Source organism: Squalius cephalus (genome assembly GCF_949319135.1).
Source record: "Squalius cephalus genome assembly, chromosome: 12".
In the NCBI taxonomy this organism is placed as follows: domain Eukaryota; kingdom Metazoa; phylum Chordata; class Actinopteri; order Cypriniformes; family Leuciscidae; genus Squalius; species Squalius cephalus.
Window position 1 is genome coordinate 21275340 of NC_137133.1, and position 14423 is coordinate 21289762.

The 14423-nt window shown below is 45.7% G+C and overlaps 1 protein-coding gene and 1 long non-coding RNA gene across 17 annotated transcripts in view; both read left to right on the forward strand.

Moving 5' to 3' along the window:
• Positions 1-14423, forward strand: part of nrxn3b (neurexin 3b) — an 812755-nt gene that overhangs the window by 512982 nt on the left and 285350 nt on the right. The window lies entirely within an intron of this gene.
• On the forward strand, positions 8031-11864 carry LOC307168734. Its single transcript, XR_013822965.1, has 2 exons — positions 8031-8183; positions 10621-11864. It is a non-coding gene; the product is annotated as an uncharacterized lncRNA (long non-coding RNA).

Consider the following 14423-nt stretch of genomic DNA (forward strand, 5'->3'; position numbering starts at 1 on the left):
AATTTGCAAGGTGGTTTGCGCTCGTCAATTCAATGGTATTTGCGCCATTATTTACTGCCCAAAAAAAGCATGTCTTAAACCTTAATTTGCGCTGCTCTTGGTAGATTGTGTTGGTCATTACGGAAATGATCCAGCTTTGTCTGTGTACTTAATTTTTACTTCTTCAGTAGATCACGCACAGTTCCACTCCCATCGGTGCTTTTTTGGAATCGCACTTTCGGGCTAATTTGTCATGTTTAGCAAATCTAACTTTTTAAAGAGAATAAATCTTCAATTATATTAATTTTTTCTTACTCCATTTTTTTCTTATTTTAAGTATAAATCTAACAATTTAAATTTAAGTTTATGCTTAGAACAACCAAAAATTATTTGCACATTCATAATATGTTCTCTTCATATTTTATCATTTCAATTTTGCTTCTTAAAATTGTCATCTTGCTTTAAGAATATTTAGATGTTTTGGAAAACAAGACAAAATACAGTTTATTTATTTATTTATTTATTTATTTATTATGCAGCATACACTTATTTTTGTTGAAAAGCTTTAGTAGAAGATTACAGGTCTCACGCTTCAAATCAGGATTAAACTAGTATATAATTGCAAATGCATGTTAAAATTAAAGCACACGGTTCATGTTCATCAAATGTTTAATGCTGTATTTACATTTGAAGTTGCCGCTGAATGTCCCCTCTGGTTTTAATATAGAACTATTTACATAGTATATATAATCCAAAAATGCTTTTATATTCCAAAGAAGGATGTAATTATCTGAATTTCAATCAGACATCTTGACGTGAATAAGAACCAAAGCATGTCCAAATGAAATCAAGCTCGAAATAGAGCCTTTTATGAACACCCACATTAATTCAGTCAAACCCCAATCAGCACATGAGATAGACATCCATACTGCAGGAAACCCCCTGCTAGGTTTTGTCTCTCGTAATCTCACCCCCCATGTCCAGAGGTTTCCATTCCCAACCGATTCCTGCTGTTGACACCTCTTTCTCAATCAGACTGCTGTGATTTATGGATTGTGCGTGCTGTATAGACTATAGTTCTCAAGGATGAACGTTTCTGTGGCTCATTTGCACCTGGTCCCTGATATGAAGCTCCACAGGTGAATGGGAAAGAGAGCTGTTGATGAGCTTGGTCTTGACACGCAGCAGGCTGACAGTCATCGCCTTTGTTCGAACCTTTAATTGAGCTCTCTGAATCATGTGCAACTGTTTTCACCTGTGACTACTGTAACAATCAAAGTCATCAACATGCAAGATGCTAGAATACCTAATAATAACCTGTCAACATTGTTTTACTTGAGGTCAGGTTTTTCTGGTTACCTTACATTTTGCTATTTTTGTCCAACTGTCCCAAACCTGTGAAAAACCATTCAGGATGACGAAACTATCACTAGAGTTGGGCAATATATTAAATATTCACAATATATTAAGTAAATTTATAAAAGTAAAAAGTGATATTGCAAATACTCAAAAATCTTGAAAAGTCAATGCATAGAATTTAACAATCATTGTCTGTGTTTGTAAAAATATATGTCAGTAAATACTGCTGTTATGTATTTTCATATTGTTTCATATAGTTGAAAACATTACTTATGATTATTTTCATTAAGATTTTTGAAGTAAAGACAAAACAAAACACAGCAATTAGAGCAAATTCACTCTGAAACATGCAGTGCGTCAGACTATATATTTATGTAATTAAATCACATCCTTTAAGATTTAAAAATTGCACCATTTGGAGATTAAAAACAATTCGTATACCAACTCATGCAGAATTATACCTGCATTTGGCACTTGGTGAGTTTTTATTTTGGACTCTTGCTGAGATGCTAAGGATGTCCTGCACACAGCTGCTAGAAAAATCTATTTGAAAAAGCAGCATTTTGTCATGTTAAGTCAAGTCACCTTTATTTATTTAGCGCTTTTTACAATACAGATTGTTTCAAAGCAGCTTTACAGTGATGACAGGAAAATAATGCAACAAAGATTGTTTTGGCTTTACAGCAGATCTAGAAGAAAGTCAAGTTCAGAGTTGATTCACTTCTGTTGTAAAAATCATTAGTTATTAATTTAGGGTCTGTTTACTCAACACCGTTTTCAACTTTAAAATGGGTTTCAAAGTGTAAGTTTTTGAAAATGAGAATTTTTTTTGTTGTCATTTTTGTGGATCTGTGTGAACGGGAATCATTTTGATAAGTTGTCATCTGTACAGAGGGGAAAAAAAATCAGTTCCCTTTCGTCAGCAGGGAACTCCGACGCCTCGTCGGGGGAGTTCCCCTGACGAATTGGGATCACGCTAGGGAGACCAATTGCCTTCGAGTGAATTAAAACGAGCCAATGAACATTGGCATGCAAGATTTGCATTCCGCGGCCCGCCTACCAGTGCGGGTATAAAGGCGGAAGCAAGCGCATACACAAACGCTTTTAGCTTCGGAGCCGACCGATTGTGTCCTCTCTGAGTGAATGAGCTTTAAAGATTGTATTTATCTTACGCTCTACGAGTCTGCTGTTTCGGGAAGGGACCTCTCTGTGTTGGTGAGACGGCGTTTCAGCGACCGCGCGATTTCCTGTCTGCCGGCTGCATCTACACGCTGTTAATTCAAAAGCTGTTTTTACAGCTGGTAAACGGTTGAGTGCGCACAGCGGGCTTGCAGTTTCCCCGCTGTGTCGCCGCGTTGGGTCCCTGTGTGCTTCAGCACAATAAAGAGAGTAATTTCTTCCTGAAAGAGCAACACGAGTGAAGATCGCGTCCTTTTCAGGATGACGTTTCACTCGTGTGTTTCTGGATGTGATTGTTTTCTGTCCTCATTTGACGGCCACGTTCGTTGTTTCACATGCCTAATCAGTGTGTTGAGACTGCGTTCGTGGGTGGTTCATGTTCTCTCATGAGTGCATGACCACGTCAGCACGTTGTTCGTCTCCCCTTTCTCGTAAAGGCTTGAGCCGCTCAGCGTGCCGTGTGCCGTTGAGGCTTTCAGATGGGATTCTGGTCTTTCTCATGAGGGACCAAGCATTTCATTCGGGGCCCCAGGGGAGGGCAGATGTCGATCGCTACATCGGAGAGAGGGCTGTTATACTCTGAAAATGATGCTGAGTTCCTACTATAATGGTGTGTTCTCATGCTGAAGATTCAGACTTGACAGCCACACTTTCCTGGGCTGTTCTAAAGTGCCTGGATGGGTGTGAAAAATGTTGGCAGTATGGAAGCATTTTGGTGCCAATATGGCAAGCCAAACATGCTTAAATCTGCAGAAGTTTTTCCTCTCTCACTACCCCTGCACATTCAGTGCACGTGGGTAGTTCTGACTCGGAGTAGAGCTGCGCTTTATGACTGACCGTGATTAGTCACAGCGCTGGCCTTCGGTCAGACGATGTCAACACTGGTGGTCCAGAAGCGCCTTAAAATCAGCCCGCTCGGAGTTCGTTTCCCCCCAGCAAAAGGAAGGGAAACGACCCTGAGAGGAGCGACCCAGAGTATGTGACGTCTGCTCTTCAGGAGTGTGTGTCATCACCACTCCTTCCCCCGGAGGAGGGCCGGGTGGAGAATCCTTTGTTGAATTTTCTTGTTTCTGTTCCGCCGCCGACCAGCCGGTCGGTGGTACCCAAAACCTCATTAAAAGAGCAGTTTCTTCCTCCTCTGGGTCATTCACGGTTGGGACTGCCGAACATGCAGTCTCTCCCGCTCGAGAGTGGGACGTCAGTGTGCGCCACCCTCGGGTCTCGCCACTCTCAGTCCCCTCTTCCCAGCTCTCAGATAGCAGTGGCGCCACCTCGGTCAGGTCACTCCTGTCTGCCGCTGGGCGGGAAGGCATGGAGACCAGCAGCCGCCCTTGGGCCTCGCTCCTCGTCTCCTCCCCTTCCCTCGCCAGGCGACAGCCCGCAGCAGAACACTCTCGGGTATTCTCTGCCGTCTGTCCCCCAGTGGAAGCAGGTAGGTTTTGTCCAAGTACACACCCTGACCCCGCTCTCGGCCGCTACAATGCCACCGGAGCCGTGTCCCTGCCTTCCACCTCGCTGCCCCTCCGCGGGTACGCTGGTGGTGCGGGTGGGCTCGTTGCGGCGGTTTCTCGGAGCCTGGTTTGGGCTCCTGAGGCCGTCGCGCTGGTTCATCCGCACCATCCGGCTCGGCTATGCAATTCAGTTTGCACGCCGGCCTCCCAAGTTCAGGGGCAACCACTTCACCCGTGTGCGTCCGGTGGATGCTCCTGTCTTACGGAAAGAGATCGACGCCCTGCTGGCGAAGGACGCGATCGAGCCGGCCCCTCCAGCCGATATGAGGTCAGGGTTCTACAGCCCTTACTTCATTGTACCCAACAAAAGCGGTGGGTTACGGCCAGTCCTGGATCTGCGAGTATTGAATCGGGCCCTGCACAAGCTCCCGTTCAAGATGCTCACGCAGAAACGCATTTTCGAATGCATCCGTCCCCGGGATTGGTTTGCAGCGATCGACCTGAAGGATGCGTACTTTCATGTCTCGATTCTTCCCCGACACAGACCATTTCTTCGGTTTGCTTTCGAGGGTCGAGCATATCAGTACAAGGTCCTACCCTTCGGGCTGGCCCTGTCGCCCTGTGTCTTCACGAAAGTCGCGGAGGCGGCCATTGTTCCCATGAGAGAACAAGGCGTTCGCATTCTCAACTATCTCGACGACTGGCTCATTCTGGCACACTCGCGAGATGTGTTGTGCGATCACAGGGACATGGTGCTCCGGCACCTCAGTCAGTTGGGACTTCAGGTCAACTGGGACAAGAGCAAACTCTGCCCCATGCAGAGGTTCTCTTGTCTCGGTATGGTACTGGACTCGGTCGCCCAGACTGCGCGCCTCACAGAGGAACGCGTCCAGTCAGTGCTCAACTGCCTCAAGTTTTTTCGAGGCAAATCAGCGGTCCCACTGAAACAGTTTCAGAGGCTCCTGGGGCATATGGCAGCCGCAGCCGCAGTAACGCCGCTCGGCCTGTTGCATATGAGACCGGGTTCGCGATCGAGTCCCGAGGTGGGCGTGGCAGAGCGGCAAGTTCCGGGTCAAAGTCACCCCGCACTGTCGCCAAACCTTCACCCCTTGGTCGGATCCTGGGTTTCTACGGGCCGGAGGGCCCCTAGTCCAGGTTTCCAGGCATGCTGTGGTTTCACAGATGCTTCTGCCAAGGGCTGGGGGGCCACGTACAAAGGGCATGCAGTCTCGGGTCTGTGGACGGGGCCCCAGCTGCATTGGCACTTCAACTGCCTAGAGTTGCAAGCAGTACGTCTAGCTTTGTGTCGCCTCAAGGGGTTTCTCAGACACAAACACGTACTGGTCCGTACGGACAGCACTGCGACCGTTGCGTACATCAACAGACAAGGTGGTCTACGCTCCCGTCGTATGTCGCGACTCGCCTCCCACCTCCTCCTGTGGAGTCAGAAGCATCTGAGGTCGCTTCGTGCCGTTCATGTCCCCGGGGAGCTCAATCGTGTGGCCGACAAGCTTTCACATCGGTCCCCCCTTCCGGGAGAATGGCGACTCCATCCCCAGGTGGTCCAGCTGATTTGGCGAATCTTCGGAGCCGCACAGGTAGACCTGTTTGCCTCTCCGGACACGACCCATTGCCAGTGGTATTACTCCCTGACCGAGGGAACTCTCGGCACGGATGCCCTGGCACACAGCTGGCCCCGGGACCTACGCAAATATGCGTTTCCCCCAGTGAGCCTTCTTGCACAGACTCTGTGCAAGGTCAGGGAGGACGAGGAGCAGGTCCTTTTGGTGGCCCCGTATTGGCCAACCCGGACTTGGTTCCCAGAACTCATGCTCCTCGCGACAGCCCCTCCTTGGCCGATTCCTCTGAGGAGGGACCTACTTTCTCAGAGAAGGGGCACCCTAGTGCACCCGCGTCCAGACCTTTGGAAACTCCATGTCTGGTCCCTGGACGGGACGCGGAGGTTCTAGATGGCCTGCCACAGGCAGTGGTAGATACCATCTCTTCAGCTAGAGCCCCCTCTATGAGGCGCCTCTATGCTCTGAAGTGGAACCTGTTCGTCGACTGGTGTTCTTCCTACGGGGAGAACCCACGAACTTGCCCGATCAGAGTTGTGCTCTCCTTCCTACAAGAGGGCTTGGAGCGAAGGCTGTCTCCCTCCACCCTCAAAGAGTATGTTGCTGCAATATCCGCACATCACGATGTAGTTGATGATAAGTCCGTGGGGAAGCACGACCTGGTCATCAGATTCCTCAAGGGTGCTAGGAGGTTAAATCCACCTCGCGATTTGCACCCTGTACCCTCTTGGGACTTAACTTTAGTGCTTAGAGCGCTTCAAAGTCCTCCTTTTGAGCCTTTGCTGACAGTCGAGCTTAATATCCTGTCCATTAAGACAGCGCTCCTTTTAGTATTGGCTTCCTTCAAGAGGGTGGGGGATCTGCAGGCATTTTCAGTCGACGAATCGTGCCTAGAGTTCGGGCCTGGCCTTTCTCATGTTATATTGAGACCACGGCTCGGATATGTGCCCAAGGTTCCTACCACTCCCTTCGCGGACCAGGTAGTGAACCTGCAAGCGCTGCCCCAGGAGGAGGCAGACCCAGCCCTAGCTTTTCTCTGTCCCGTCCGGGCCCTCCGAGTTTATATAGACAGAACGCAAAGCTTCAGGACCTCAGATCAGCTCTTTGTTTGTTACGGAGGCCAGCAGAAGGGGAAGGCTGTCTCCAAGCAGAGGTTAGCTCACTGGCTAGTGGATGCTATCACCAGGGCTATGAGTCCCAGGGTGAGCCCTGCCCACCCAGGTTGCGGGCTCACTCCACTAGGAGTGTTGCCGCTTCCTGGGCTCTGGCATAAGGCGCCTCGCTAACAGACATTTTTAGAGCTGCGGGCTGGGCGACACCGAACACGTTCGCTAGGTTTTATAGCCTACGTGTGGAACCTTTTTCCTCCCGAGTGCTTGCTACGGCCAGTAATTAGAGGGAATAGGTGTGTCGGCTTGCGACGCCATTCCGTGAACGGATACGTGCGTCTTCTTGCTCCGTTGGTTACCCAACAAACGGCTAACCTCGTGAGTTCCTCCATCACCCCCTCCGGTGCCAGGCGTTGCGGACCGCCCGGCACCAGGTCTGCTACCTTCAGTAAGGAGTTGCTAGTAGACTGGGTGCTTTTTCCAGTGGTCCCTGCGGCGACCCGTGATTGCCACGTGCAGTTCAGCCGTGTCTTCCCCTTGACAGATTCATTCTGTCATTCCTGTTGAGTACGCTCCTCACTCCTCCGGACTGGGACTACCTTCATGGACTGCCATATGTTTCACTACCCTACGTGGTTAGTACATGTGTGTATTTGAGGGCCTTCCTCTAGGCTGCCTCAGGTTCCGCAGCGTCCCCCCCCCCCCCCCTATTATTTCCTTGGGGTCAGGCACGCTTTCCCAGTGTTATCCAATATCCACTGATTGGGTCTTGCGGAACAGCAGTGTGATTCCCTAGCTAGCTCCCGCAAAATTTCTGGAAACTGCTGCAGGGCTATAGCTTAGCTGGGCGCTGGAAGGGGCCAGCACCATGGCGTTTTGGTAGGGATCCCAATTCGTCAGGGGAACTCCCCCGACGAGGCGTCGGAGTTCCCTGCTGACAAAAGGGAACGTCTCGGTTACGTATGGTAACCCTCGTTCCCTGAGTCCAGGGAACGGAGACGCCTCGTCCCGTCGCCATGCTGCTGTACCTTCGCGGAGGACTGGACACCGTTCGGCTCCTCAGCGAAAAGCGTTTGTGTATGCGCTTGCTTCCGCCTTTATACCCGCACTGGTAGGCGGGCCGCGGAATGCAAATCTTGCATGCCAATGTTCATTGGCTCGTTTTAATTCACTCGAAGGCAATTGGTCTCCCTAGCGTGATCCCAATTCGTCAGGGGAACTCCCCTGACGAGGCGTCTCCATTCCCTGGACTCAGGGAACGAGGGTTACCATACGTAACCGAGACGTTTTCAGTACATCATTTTAGTACATCACATTTTACAATAGCCAATTTTATAGTTTGTTTAGTAATTGTTAATTTAGTAAATGTCCATGTTGCGATTCATCTATATGTGTGTGTATATATATGTCACCCAGTGCTTCACAATACAGTCTCAGTTCCATGTCACATTTTACTACAGACAATTTTTGAGCTTTTAATAATTGGTGATATGATGGCATTCCGAAGCCCTAATCTGTAAGTTGCAGATGTGACCGGAGCAGTATTTTCGGTGATGCAACTCTATACAGATAGCCTGACTACGCCACCTTGGGAATTACACCCAAGGAAATATAAACAAAGGAACCCAGGTTCGGTGGTGCAGAGAAAAGTCAGAGTCATGTGATTCAGAAAACAAACAATCAGTTTTATTCAAAAAGAAAATATTCTGCTTATATCTTCAAATAGTATAAATCACTGGCGAGTTTATTGTAACAATACTAAGAACATTACTAAAAAAACATTCTTCCAGGTGTACATAATTCAGCAAATTATCACATCAGCAAAACATCACAAAAAAAAGAGAAACCAATAAATGTATCGTCTCCACAAAATAATATATATAAAAAAAAGAATTAATAAAAAAAATCATATATACGAACAAGGCTAAAGTTTACTTTAGGGGGGGCAAGCTAGCTATAAACAACTGTGCGCTCAACCATTTATGTGTGCACGGCAAACCAAATAAGTCGAGGTGCTCAACCCTGGTGCTCCAACCTCACAGCAAATGTGTTCACCCAGGTGACTAGCCTCCCCTTCGGCGCACTCAGCCTTGACTCAAACAAAAAGAAACAAAAATAAGAAAGATTAGTGGATACGATACAAATACAAAATCGTCACAACAATCACATCAGACAAAAAGAGAAAGATTAACCAAAGCAGTAATTATTAGTCTCAACAGGTGACCATTAGAGAGGCGCTGATATAATATGATGTAATGTAATTAACTACACCCCACGGCCAACGGCCCAAATCACACTGGTTAAGCCACCCTCATTAAGAACGCAACAAAAATAACCCAAACCATAAAATGAAAACAAAACCAAACACGGCAATAATAAAATTATAAAACGGTCCGTCCACAAAAAGATAAGGAGACTAATCTAGTCATGAAAAACAGCAGCACGACCTGAATTAATCACGTTGTTCACGGGAGACTGCAAAACAAAACATAACACTTAGATCAGAGTCTAACGTTACTTCAAAGAATATAGAACATGTACTAAATCATACGTACCACAGGAGAATCACACACACACCTCACGAACCACACATAATGCTATCACGACGTCAGGATGCACTCATTGAATGTCCAGCTAAAACACAATAAACCCCGTTAAACTTAACTAACCCCATAAAACCCACTTCGCAACAACATTTAGACTACTAATCATACGTACCACACGAGGATCATACACACATCACGTTATCACGAAGTCAGGATACATTCACGAATGTCCAGCTTAACGCTTTCAATGAGCGCTTAACGCAACTCCAGGGCATTCAGCCAAAAGCGTTACAGGAATCCTTCAAAGATAAAACCACATACTCTAAACACTTTGAAACTCCATGAAACAGTGTATGACCTCCGTTGCTTACCTTGACTCTAATGAAACCGGAAGAGGGGCGGGTATGACGAAGCCTACATTCTAGGGATTCCAATCTACGCACTTAAATACACCGACAATGATTACCTCATCCTCCCACTCCCATATAAGGGTAATGACCACTGATCTATATAGAATGACTGGATAGCTCATGACGTCATAAACAGTGAAGCCACCGCGCCGCCATATTGGTATTCCCTAGTGAGCTCACGCGTTCTATTGAATCAATAGGAAATTTTATCATTTGACTGAGAAAACATTGCCTAACGAGACACAGTTTTTAAATCTAAAGTCTCCCTGTACATTCTCATAACGCAAACATCCTAAGCATTTAAATGGGTATTTGTTTAAAGTCGGAAATTTTTCCTGCTTATTAAAAAACGGCAATTTCTTTGCAAAAGGAATAAAAAGCTGTACGAGAACACTAGTCGGCCTTCACTGAAAAGCTATCTTCACAGGTAAGAAAAACAGTTTGATACTATTAATTAAATAGTGAATGCTAAAGACCTATATTTTTGTGAATTGGTGAATATTCAGGTGAATATTGTTTCGTAGCCACGAAATAATACCTCAGCACGTTATACTAATTTGTTCCCTCGTTTTATTATATTGTAGCCACGTTGTAATTCGTTAAATCAAAATGAGGGAGGGAATTAGTTCGTCGTTCAAGTCGTCGTAACAACGAATTATTTAGATCAGTGGACAGGCGCATAAGAACAAGCAGAGAGAGCCCCGGCCGCGCGCGCGCACTCTCACCGCCTTCAAACAACACGAGCACTGTAGGCTATTGCTCTCTCTCTCCCTCGCGCATATCAACATCAATTGACACAATAGTAAAAGGTCGGTAGACCAATTGTGTTTTATAGATTAGTAGTTTGTTCATATAAAGTGTTTGATTAGCAAGTACATGTTCAGGAAATGCATAATACAAATTGTATGGGTTAATGTAACGGTAAACGGACTCTGCACTAAGCTCTTTTGAAGCTGTCAAATGGTGTCGCAAAGAAAAGGAAAGGGGAAATCCCCTACTGCTACACAGAGAAGGATCAGGCTGAGAATGCAGCAGCTGGACACAGAATCACCGGCCAAAGCTTGAGTATGGTAATTGCCCACATTTACTTCCCTGCTGCACACAAACTTGGACCTGGGTCAAGTCTGACTGGCAATGCACTGGAGAAAAATTACCTCTCTTTAGACTGTAAATTGCTCAATGTTAGATCTTAGTGTTTGTTCAGACTGTGCTGGTTTGAGGAGAGAGTGCCAGCTTTACTTTTCAAAGCCTTCTTCAGATGCAGAAGAGATGCAGAGCCAATACAACTACCAACCACCTTCAGAGATACAACAATATATTGCGTGAAAGATATCCATTTTTGAAAGATAAAGGCATCCGACAATATTACCACACTTGTTTAAAGTTGAATGGCTTGTCGAACGTCTCTGTAATGTATCCCGCATTTATGACAAAAACTAATCTTAGTTAAGATCCCCTCTGTGTTGCTATGTTTAACATCAATGGCTGATGCTATCAGGGAGGGACTGGTTTGGAAGACACCAGCACAGTGGGGCAGCTGGCACTTCCCGCAGGCAACTCATCCTCATTCTCATGCAATATTACGGCATGCCGTTGGTACAGATGAAGTGTAAATTGAAAAGGCACCGTGTGCTTTCAGTGATTCGCAGGTTTCTTTTGATTACCTCAACCAGAGATGATTTTGGTAGTGAGAGATGAGAACTGTCACAGTTGAGAATGGTTAGTGACTTAGTGCCGAGTGAATCACAGTTATTATTCCTCAGACTCATTATCATTTATCATTTGTGCATAAAAAAAAAGAACTTCGTTTTTTGTCTGTTCCAGGAAAAATGCTCTTAGCCCTCTTAAATTGTTTGAGAGTAATGAGCAATGACTCTAAAAGCGCAGGTCACTGATTATGTTGCATGCTGTAAATGAACAAGTCACTCCCTTCTTTACCCTTTTGAATTAAATTCCCAATGGCACCTTAAGCACGTCATCTTCTGACAGCAGTTTTGAATGCTTACCTGTGCTGTCTCGGTTTGCAGAAGTAGGTGGATGGTGGGGTGGTGTGGGGAACCCTGCATTGCTGACATTTTGCATGCAGATGCCTCATGCATATGGAAAGAAGAGTAATTATGGGCTTTTATCGACCTATGTGGGCGATGCTTTCAGCCTCTCTCTTTTGGTTAGGGAAAGGAAGGTGACAACTAACACTGGCTAATGCAAATATTAAACAGATCTCTATGGTCTACTCACAAAAAAAAAAAAACAATCACCCGCCCGCCCTCTTTCGTGTCAGGTGGCTTCCATCAAGCATTTGATGCCTTTGAAAGCGGAAAGCCATTCCTCATCCCTGGAAATCCTGTGGAATAAGCCCATCACAAAAGACCCACCAGAAATAGAGATAAAATAAACAAAGCTCACATTTTGTGATATGTGGTTGATGGCGGGGATGAAGGGTCATTGCAGGGTACACCATCATCATCCAGGCTTTCTGCATACTCCAAAACTATTACTGGAGAATGGGTGTATATGGGAGTATACAGGGTGGTCAATAATTGAACAGAGTTTAGTGAAGTGAACAGAGAAGTGAAGAGACTTGCAGGGCTGAGTACATTCCCTGGTGGTGCCCATCCACAGAATCAAGCTCAGGCTGGAACATCCGCCAAAGACCCTTTCACATTTTATGAGCTTACGACAGAGCTGGGCTTTTAAAACAACACCGGCACCGTTTTACCTGAGACGAAGGCCTGTTTGACTGCATGAAGAAGTCCGTCGCACTGACAGATCAAGAGAGAAACTGAAATTAGTAAGGAGCACAAGAAGAAAATGAATGCTGATTCGTGTAGAATATTGTTACAAGAGGTGCCTCCTCAGACCTCAAATACACTCAGCTCATAAAAGAATGAAAATCCTCTGAAGTTAATGGCAAATGTAGCAAGTAAAGAAGCATAGCTTATTCCCAAAAGCTAACAAGGTCTGACCTGAGAACTCATAAAAAGACTGGAAAAAGGCTTGAGAAAAAATAATGGATGTGAATGTGTCTGCACTCGTGCCATGACATGAGCTCAGAATATATGAAAGCATGTGCCTCACAACAGGTGGTTTATTCTCAGTTCGAACAGCAGACTTGGGCCTATGAAAGGTGTTATTATGCTTCTGCACTTATAATGACGAGAACTCTTTTGAAATCTACAGAATGCTTTCAACTTTGTCTTTTGACTTAGTCTTTTCGTTGGCAGTCAAGGCAGGTGCAGTAAAGCAACTTTGTGACCCATGCATTAGTTTGGATAAATACAAGGATGTGGTGATTTGTTGACTCCTGTATGCAGTCATTTAGCAAATGCTTTTTATCCAAAGTGGCCTCCAGTACTGAGGTTCAGCTAGCCTGGAGTAAGCTGAGGTTAGGTGTCTTGCTCAAGGGTTTAGCGATGTTTCATGGCTGATGGCACACTCCTTAGTGCAGCCTTTTTGTCTTGTACCCATCAATGAGTCTCAAATACCACTTCATCGACCATACCAGAAATGTGATCTGATAGTATACTGGTTATGCTATAATTTAGCATTATCATTAATATTCTTTAAATTGACATTTGTTTTGTAATTTTTCACTTAAAAAACATTTAGAAAAAGAAAATAATTTACTATTATGAAGCTCAAACCTCAACTTTGATGCAGCTTCAGCAGCACTGAATCTCATCAGTTATGAAATATCATCCACAAGTGATAAGAGATATACACACACATTACACAATGGGGGCCCTATCTTGCACCCAGCGCAATTGACTTTGTACACCGACGCATGTATCATTCCTATTTTGCACCCGCGCAAAGCGCGCTTTTCCCTCCACAGAAGCACGTCGCTAAACTAGGGAATGAACTTGCGCTCCCTGGGCGGTTCAGTGCAAAAAAGGAGGCGTGTTCCGGCGCAAACAATCCTTGGTGCTATTTTGCTGTTCCATAAAACAATTGTGCCACTGACCAGAAAAAACCTAGTCTAAAGTCAGTGGCGCCTTGCACGCTGTTCATTATGCTATTTTAAGGGTGCATGCTTGGCCATAAACAATGTAGAGTGTGCACAACGCGCATACACTTTGATTCTCTCATCTACACAGAAGCAGCGGTTTTCATTTTTGCAAATCATACATTATTACGATAGATAGATAGATAGATAGATAGATAGATAGATAGATAGATAGAGTTTATTATAAAATCTAGCTTACACATTTACCCAAATTATCATACGCCTGTTTAACCGAAGTTAATTTGGGTGTGTTTCTCCATCCCCAACGTCCCTGACGAGAACGTCTCCTCGGCTGTGAACTGCTCCTGGCGCGCGCCTGGCAAATCCGCCGTTATAATAGGAATCCGCTATAGAACAAGCGCGCCTGCTCTTAAAGGGAATGTGAGATGACGCTCTGATTGGTTTATTTCACGTTACGCCCAAACCACACCTATGAATAATGAAGCTACTTCAGACCAACCCCTTTTAGATTTGCACCGGGCGCAAGAGTCATTTATCCCGCCGGGAAAATAGCAACAGCGCCCAAGACCCGCCCACAAAGTTACTTGCGCTTTGCGCTTGACACTTGCGTTTCAGATCGTTAAAATAGGGCCCTGGGTGTCAAATCCATGCAAACTGGCAACACTTGCAATGTGTACAGGGTAGGTTTCTTATATGTATAGGTTTATAAACAAACCAAGCAAACCACTCAAAATATTGCCAAGTATGTTACATGTCAGTTATTCTACTTTGAAATGTGCACTCTTTGTCGGAATGTCTGTTTTGTGTTGGTCTGTGTGATCCTGCCCACTGTCAATTTATCCAATA